The following is a 9,573-nucleotide window of genomic DNA, read 5'->3' as shown; positions in this document are numbered from 1 at the left end:
GGTTCCGGTGAATCCAGATGTTGAGTATGCTGTAGTAAACAAAAAGTCGCGATCAGGAAAATGCCGGGCAGACAAGCACACACTAGATCTAGATATCTCTTCGGCGTCGGTAAGTAGTATTAATATTACTACCTGATGAAACCTGGCAATAATCTTTCTTGTGTAAGTACTTGCGGCAAGGATTTGCAAGACGGTCTATCAAAATATAATATTAGGTAATTTTGTTACTACCCAGATCTGCCATTGGAGATCATTCGTATATTGTGTAAATAACATCACTGGCTATTTAAATATCCATTTTGCTTTTTGTCACATCATAATATGCCTTTTTTAATCTGTAGAGAGGGCCTCTGGATCCGTCAGTGGAGTATGCCACAGTCGATAAACAACGCAACATTTCTTTAAATCTTTGTTCATCATCTGCTCAGGTATTAATAGGCAATATCTTTTCTTTTGATAAATCCTATACGTTAGAAACTCTCTATTAACAGGATACACCCACAATGGCCACACTTGAAGAACTAACACCTTCAAACACAAGAGCCAGTTTGTCCTTAAGTACAGATTATTCATATATTGTATAAATAACATCACTGATAATTTACACACACATAATACCCCCTAACATACAAACATAACATGCATAAAATATTATACAGATATTGACTGCCTAGAGGGGCAATATAACATTTGAGATCCTCGAGGGAGTTATATCTTTGTCGAGGGACATTATATTATTTTTTTCCACAGCGCGTAGCGCTGTGGAAAAATATATTCCGAGACAAAAAAATATAGCTCCATATAAAAGGAAATGAAATGTGATATTGTTCCCGAAGGAAAAGTCAATATCTGTTATAATATGATGACCTATATTCGATACAAAACACAATACAGTCTCAAAATCTTTCATATGTGTGAAATTTTACCCGCACGAGAGGTACAGTACTTGGGCCAGTTCCTAGTCCTGGACTATTAAATTGTAGTACGACTATGACTAATAGCTGGATAACGTGATGATGTTAGCCGAAGTGAATGGTGCTGTAGGTCATTTATAATGTCAAAACCGAAAGCACTCATCTTTTAGAAATGTATCTGCAATTTATAGAGGTCTATTAATAGCAGTGTTATCCTAGACGCTTACTATTCAATTCACAAACCTCCGCATAAACATGATCGATGATTGAAACTTACTCAGTTCAGTTGCTATATAGATCAAATTGTTTCTTTAAAAAAATGTGAATCCTTTGTTTTCGCTGTAGTGTAAGCTTTCAGCACATTCTCAGCTACATTGATGACTTTCTCAGTAGAACGAGAATGTTTTTCATCAATTATTTTTAGTCCAATTCTTCCTCACCAAGAGAAGCGAAACAAATTTGTTGCAATTTCATATTTCGCGCTGCATGCAATTAATGCGTGTATTTGTGTGCGAAGCGGCGGTGTATGTGTGTAGTGAATTGAACTTGTAGTGTGTGCTTGAGGGATTACTAAAATTACGTCATGCCTCTGGATATAACGGCGATATATTCAGAGGTATGACGTAATTTGCGTCATGTTGGAAAATATAACGCTTTTCATCCTTGTAGCGATGGCCATGTGGCAGCATTTTGACCAATCACACATCAGTATATATATATATATATATATAGGAAATTTAATACATATGAATAGATATACATATATTATGAAGGTATATTCTTATATTTACTTATCAAACCTTATCGATTCTTTCTCTCTCCCTCTCTCTCTCTCTCGCTTTTTCTTTCTCGATCAGAGAGATGGAAAGATGAACATATGTTCCATTTAACACTATTAAAAACGAAGAAAAAACTGCAACAAACATAAACAGACAAACTACTTATTGCAAAAAGATTCCATATGGAATCTGAATAGCATTATCATTTAGTTCTAAAACCCATTCAATAACACACTTATCTTCTTCTTATTGCAGCTTGGTCTCCTCGATCTGTCTATGGACTATGCCACAGTCAACGAGCGAGTTATAGACGTGACCGCTCAACAGAATATGGTATTGAATGTGTGAAGTTACGGGTTAAACATAATTATTAGAATACGAATGCGACACGTGCATTTCTATTAAAATTCATTGTGAACCAGACTTAAGAAAAATATCACAATGCACCCCAAGGTGGATATGCTTTCTGTGTGATCGCCAGTAAAACTGACTATGTACCTCCTGTTACCCTGCTGGAAAAGGAAGTTGATCCTGTATGCGCCGCTGGAGTTACTCTTGCCATCCTAATTTTAAGAGTTCCTTCTTTTGTTAGATTATGGCAATTATCTTTATCAATATTGTGATACAAGCGAAGGTATTTAAGAGAATATCATGGCCAGGAGATGACCCCCAAATGACATTTGGTTCGTGCTTTATTTCCCAAGTATGAAGAACATTGGCATATACTTACTTTGCCATATAATAACATACTTGGCTGTGCTATTTGAAAGCAAGTAGTGAACTAAGAAATCTTAGTCTAAAATGGCAGAAATAGATACTGTTTTGATGGTGCACTTTAAACTTTTATTCATTTCTGTAGAGTCGGCATCTGGATCCGTCAGTGGAATATGCTACGGTCAATAAACAACGCAACATTTCATCAAATCTTGGTTCATCTTCTGCCCAGGTATTAAATAGCAATATCTAAAATCTAAATAGATATGCATATACTATACGTAAATATATATATATATATATATGCATATAATATATTGATCATATAGAAAAAACACATATATTTATATTTACTTATCAAAACTTGTCGATTATCTCTCGCAGCTGTACTCTCATTTTTTATTTCTCTATCAGAGAGAGAGGGATAGATAGACATATGCTCCATTTAACAATGTCGAAAATGATGGAGAAAAACAGCAACAAATAAACAGACAAACTACTCATAGCAAAAAGAGATCACATGGCATCTGAATAGCCTCATCATTTAGTTTTAACACCCATTTAATAACACACTTATCTTCTTCTTATTACAGCTTGGTCTCCTCGATCTGTCTTTGGACTATGCCACAGTCAGCGAGCGAGTTATAGACGTGAATGCTGAGCAGAATATGGTATTGAATGTTGAAGCAACGTATACAAGATCATTATAAGATTACGAATACGACATGTGCATTTCTATCAAAATTCTATGTGACCCATAATTATATTTATGAAAAACATCACAATGTACCCTACAGTGGATATGTTTTCTGTGTGATCGCCAGTAAAAGTGACTATGTACCTCCTGTTACCCTGCTGGAATAGGAAATACTCCTGTATGCGCCGCTGGAGTTACTGTAGCCATGTAAATATTAAGAGTTCCTTATTTTGTTAGATTCATATGGCAATTATCTTTATCAATATCGTGAAACTAGTGTAGACAACTAAGAGCATATCACTGCCAGGAGATGATCCCACATTATATTTAGTCCGTACTTTTTTCAAAAGTATGACAGACATTGACATACATACTCGGCCATATCATCAGCGATTATACCGGATTATTCAGATGCAATTTATAAACTCTCAACACTTTCCGGTATATAAGACAAAAAAGGCAGAAATACGAATTGTTTTGATTGTGTACCTTAAACCAGAAGACGATGGGGTGTCACATCATACTATATTTCATTCATTTTGTAGAGTGGGCCTCTGGATCCGTCAGTGGAGTATGCCACAGTTGATAAGCAACGCAACATTTCTTCAAATCTTTGTTCATCATCTGCTCAGGTATAAATTTGCAATGTATTTTCTTTTGAAATAGACTTTACCGTAGAAACTCCATGTTTGCCAAGTATATACCGTGGAAACTCCATACTGGCAAGATATACCCACAATTCCAACCTTGACCAAACACCTTCAAATACTCTTTTTTTTTCTTCTCGAAAGCCAGTTTTTCCTTGATTGGTGATCATTCATATACTGTATGAAAAATATCACTAGTAATTCACATACGCTTAAAACCCTCTTACATACATACCTACTTGAATACAACGTATATGATATAGGTATATACACATAGATGTATATTAACTTATCAAAACTTATTCATTCTCTATCTCTCTCTCTCTCTGTCTGAACTCTCGCTTTTTATTTCTCTATCAGAGAGAGAGAGGGATGGATAAACATATGCTCCATTTAACAAAGTTAAAAATGGGGAAAAAGAGCAACAAATAAACAGACAAGATACTTCTAGCAAAAAGATGACATATGACATCTAAATAGCATTATCATTAAGTTCTAACACCCATTCAATAACACACTTATCTTCTTCTTATTGCAGCTTAGTCACCTTGATCTGTCTTTGGACTATGCCACGGTCAGCGAGCGAGTTACAGACGTGACTGCTCAACAGAATATGGTATTGAATGTTGAAGCAACGTTTACAAGATCATTATAAGATTACGAATACGACATGTGCATTTCTATCAAAATTCTATGTGACCCATAATTATATTTAAGAAAAACATCACAATGTACCCTACAGTGGATATGTTTTCTGTGTGATCGCCAGTAAAAGTGACTATGTACCTCCTGTTACCCTGCTGGAATAGGAAATACTCCTGTATGCGCCGCTGGAGTTACTGTAGCCATGTAAATATTAAGAGTTCCTTATTTTGTTAGATTCATATGGCAATTATCTTTATCAATATCGTGAAACTAGTGTAGACAACTAAGAGCATATCACTGCCAGGAGATGATCCCACATTATATTTAGTCCGTACTTTTTTCAAAAGTATGACAGACATTGACATACATACTCGGCCATATCATCAGCGATTATACCGGATTATTCAGATGCAATTTATAAACTCTCAACACTTTACGGTATATAAGACAAAAATGGCAGAAATACGAATTGTTTTGATTGTGTACCTTAAACCAGAAGACGATGGGGTGTCACATCATACTATATTTCATTCATTTTGTAGAGTGGGCCTCTGGATCCGTCAGTGGAGTATGCCACAGTTGATAAGCAACGCAACATTTCTTCAAATCTTTGTTCATCATCTGCTCAGGTATAAATTTGCAATGTATTTTCTTTTGAAATAGACTTTACTGCAGAAACTCCATGTTTGCCAAGTATATACCGTGGAAACTCCATACTGGCAAGATATACCCACAATTCCAACCTTCACCAAACACCTTCAAATACTCTTTTTTTTTCTCGAAAGCCAGTTTGTCCTTGATTGGTGATCATTCATATACTGTATGAAAAATATCACTAGTAATTCACATACGCTTAAAACCCTCTTACATACATACACACTTGAATACAATGTATATGATATAGGTATATACACATAGATGTATATTAACTTATCAAAACTTATCCATTCTCTATCTCTCTCTCTCTCTCTGTCTGAACTCTCGCTTTTTATTTCTCTATCAGAGAGAGAGAGAGAGGGATGGATAAACATATGCTCCATTTAACAAAGTTAAACATGGGAAAAAAGAGCAACAAATAAACAGACAAGATACTTCTAGCAAAAAGAAGACATATGACATCTAAATAGCATTATCATTAAGTTCTAACACCCATTCAATAACACACTTATCTTCTTCTTATTGCAGCTTAGTCACCTTGATCTGTCTTTGGACTATGCCACAGTCAGCGAGCGAGTTACAGACGTGACTGCTCAACAGAATATGGTATTGAATGTTTGGAGCAACGGATACGAAATCATTAATAGAATACGAATGCCACACGTGCTTTTTTATAAAAATTCATTGTGAACTTCACTTTAAGAAAAATAACAATCCACCCCAACTATGGCGTACTGCGTGACCGCCAGTAAAACTGACTGTGTACCTCCTGTTACCCAGCTGGAAAAGGAAGTTGATCGTGTATGCGCCCCTTGAAATTACTCTTGCCATCTAAATATTAAGAGTTCCTTATTTTGTTAGATTTATATGGCAATTATCTGTATCAATATTGTGTTACAAGTGTAGGTATTTGAGAGAATATCACGGCCAGGAGATGATCCCCCATTATATTTAGTTCGTACTTTATTTCCAAAAATATGAGGGACTTTGACGTACATACTCGGCGATATCATAAAACATTATACCGGGTTTAATATTTTACTGCAAGTAGGAAAATTTCTAAATATTTTGAGGAACTTTTAACACCGACAAAAACAGAAATACATATATGATAGTGTACTTCAAACCAGAAGACGATGAGGTCTCGCATCATAACATTGTTTATTCATTTCGTAGAGAGGGTCTCTGGATCCGTCAGTGGAGTATGCCACAGTCGATAAGCAACGTAACATTTCCTCAAATCCTGGTTCATCTTCCGTTCAGGTATTGATAATCAAAACATTTTCTTTTGATAAAGACTAAACCTTAGAAACCTACAATACCCACACTTAACCAAACACATTCAAACACACGGTTTTTCAAGAGCCAGTTTCCCCTTATAACTCGAAATTTATGTCATTTAGCATTTGTTCATGTTTTGATTGAGTTATGGAAATATAATTATTTTAATTGAATTAATCTACATTCAGTTGCTGTGATATGTCATAACAAAAAAAAAGATTTCTTCATAATAGCTTAGTGCAAGAGGTTTTTATTAATAAGAAAACAATATTAAAATCTACACTTTTATTTACCGAAATAGAAATCTGCACTAAGAAACAGTATTGATTTTAGGGAGTAAAACCATATGGGAGGCCGGGAAGTGGCTGCTATACTACAGATATTAGCTGGTAGGGTGTGTAATATAACATTATTTGGACCGCCGAAGGGAGTTATATTTTCGCAAGGGGCTAAATGATCAACCATGCAGATACCATGCCTACGAAAAATCAGTATTTATTATCTTAACCCGTTTATGTCATATCGAAACAGAAAGGAGATGTTGAACAACCAGAACAGTCACTAAGAAAGGAGATAGGGAGAAGAGGAAATGTACCACACGTGTACACTGCATCAGCAAATGGACTGGTAACTATAGTATTTATAATCTCCTATGATGATTTAGAGTATAACAAGGCCAGAAAAATTAAGGCACTAAAAATCCAATTAATCTAATAAGTTGTTAACACAAATCTATGTTTTAATGTAATAACAATATGTAGTGTAATAGCTTATGTTCATCTGATATTTTTAAAACATTTTTATGACATGAACATGATATTACAAAAAATCCAAGTATCACGTTTTTAGTGTGATATTGAAGGTATTCTTTAAGAACGCAAAGGAAGTTTGTTTCAAACTGTGAATTTTCACAAGTATTGCGTAGTTGAAACTAAAGCTACCATCAGGTTAACAGAAATTTAAAAGTTTCAAAGAAGAAGAAAACCCTGTATCATATGAATACAATAGATTTTCTATTAAGAAGTTCTGTAATATTTTGTCTGTGTTTCTGCAGTTGCCTTGATGTTCAGATGTTGTTGAAATGTCTAATTTAATTAGTTTTGTTAAGCACCAGGGGCAGTCATGTGTGTTTGATACGTAATGAAAGCATTCAAATACTCAAGATAAAGCTTTCGTTGGTTTTAATTGTTCACATATTCTTGGACGAAATTGATCACGTTTATTTTTGTCTTTGTTAATCTAACACTGAAGGCCGAGTATGCAGTTGTAGACACAACTAGAGAAGAGAGAAATAAAGGGCAATCAAGAGCTCATCAAAGGAATATGGTTAGTTTTAGAAAATCAAGTTTTTTTCTATGTTAGCTGGCAGTCCTAAACTTTAAGGAAAATTTTTCTTCCTTACATGTACTGATATGTCCTTCTTTAGTACATGTACTTACGTACTACATTGAATTGATTTGTTATTTTGGTACGAGCAGTCATCTTGAATAAGATTTTGATTTAAGGATACCACTCGACATAATGCCATTGATATTTAACTTATCTGATATTCTGAAAGAGAAAAATGAAAAGTATTTGTTTCTAAAAATAACTCACTCGCAGGCATCTTGAACACTTCCATATTACTTCGATTTTTTGTTGCTGTGCCTCTCTGCACTGTAGGTCATTTGACTCGCAAGAAATGTTGCACAAAATAAGAGGCACTACTTCCATGACAGCAGGATCGGTTTTGATATCACAATGATTTTGTAAATTACCAATTTCCGCTCTTAATGGCTCCATAACAACCTTTTTAACGTCGGTATAGAACAATATTTTACTCTAAACGATGACAAAATTGAAAGATAAATACGAAGTGGTAAAGGAAAATTGTATAAAGAGTTGCAGCCTATCTGCACACGTTTGGCAATGAGGGATCAGACCTCCCTGCATGGTCACTGACAAGTGGTTATCTCATTAAATCGGCTCTCAATTAACATACGAAAAAGGGGACCATGGGGGACCAACGGTCACCGCTTAGGCATTGTTTGCTATATAGAGGGCGCAAGTAGCTATAAGTAGTTCAGTGTGGATTTAAAGGAGTTTCTTTCAGGTCAATCTCAGATTTCAAGGATGACTTTTCACAAAGACATATCTCAAGGATTTCCTTGGTCCTCAACGTCAAAACGGACCCCCCCCCCCCCAAAAAAAAAAAAAAAAAAAAAAACGCCGATGGTCGGAGCACCTAAATCCTTACTCGATAAATGGATACGAATAGGTGTCACCTTATTTTATAATGGCTACTCTGTGTCAAACTAAACATATTTGACACCAGAGCCTTCAAACGCACTTTGAAATTGAAAGATATAAGAGTGAAAAGTAATTAGGAAAGCAGCAATTGATTTAGTTCTAATTGTAAATTTTTATTATATTGTTTACAGGCTTACCATGACCCGGAAGAAGATTATGCTGTTATTGACAAGAAAAAAAAGAGCCGACGAGAGAAATGATATGATGAAAAGTACATTTTAAAAAAGGTCCATGCGTTCATTTTGATAATAACATCTAAATTTCTTAGCATAATTATGTGCATATTTAAATTAACTTCTAAAGATTTCTTTAAAAAAAAGATTAGTTTTTGTTTTGTTTACTGTTTAAATGTAAAACGACATACCAATTCAACCAGTTGGCTTACAAGTAGGCTTATACATATCACTTTTCCATTTCATATTTCACGTTTACGACTAAAATTCAAGGGTGAAATAGTATTGTTCCCGTTACATATCTCTTTAGATTAAAAAGAATAATAATTAAACACAAATTATAATCTCTTTACATTAAAAAAAGAAAGACGGATGACAAATAAATATTTATGCACTTAATTAAACATCTAAATCAGTGCACATACAAATCACCAATGCGAAAATCATATATTCTATATTTTAGTCATATTGAACGTTTTGGTTTTTTATCCCATATTGTAGCTGTGGAATGTCAAATTGATTAATAATTATATTATACAGGGAATGACGCGATTTGATAAAGAGTCGAAAGTTTGACTGACATGCATGACAAACTTATATGTGAAAGGGATTTTGGAGAATCCGGTTAAAAAAAATGGAAATACGACTATCAGAGAAGATCTTGGTTCTAAAGACGGAAAGTGCAATCAGGCGATGATGTGTATTAAACCCTCCTTCTTACGAACCTGACTAGCTTGGTGGTGTACTCGATGTGTGGTTTAATTTTTATTTATAATC

The 9,573-nt window shown here is 34.6% G+C and overlaps 1 long non-coding RNA gene across 1 annotated transcript; it reads left to right on the top strand.

Moving 5' to 3' along the window:
• The first annotated feature begins 6,875 nt into the window (after positions 1-6,875).
• LOC115921455 lies at positions 6,876-8,836 on the top strand. The gene is made up of 3 exons (XR_004062871.1): positions 6,876-6,961; positions 7,586-7,660; positions 8,755-8,836. It is a non-coding gene; the product is annotated as an uncharacterized LOC115921455 (long non-coding RNA).
• Positions 8,837-9,573: the final 737 nt, after the last annotated feature.

The sequence above is a fragment of the Strongylocentrotus purpuratus genome, unplaced genomic scaffold (assembly GCF_000002235.5).
Source record: "Strongylocentrotus purpuratus isolate Spur 01 unplaced genomic scaffold, Spur_5.0 spur5_scaffold_1, whole genome shotgun sequence".
Lineage (NCBI taxonomy): Eukaryota > Metazoa > Echinodermata > Echinoidea > Camarodonta > Strongylocentrotidae > Strongylocentrotus > Strongylocentrotus purpuratus.
This window is presented reverse-complemented; position numbering and strand designations above follow the sequence as displayed.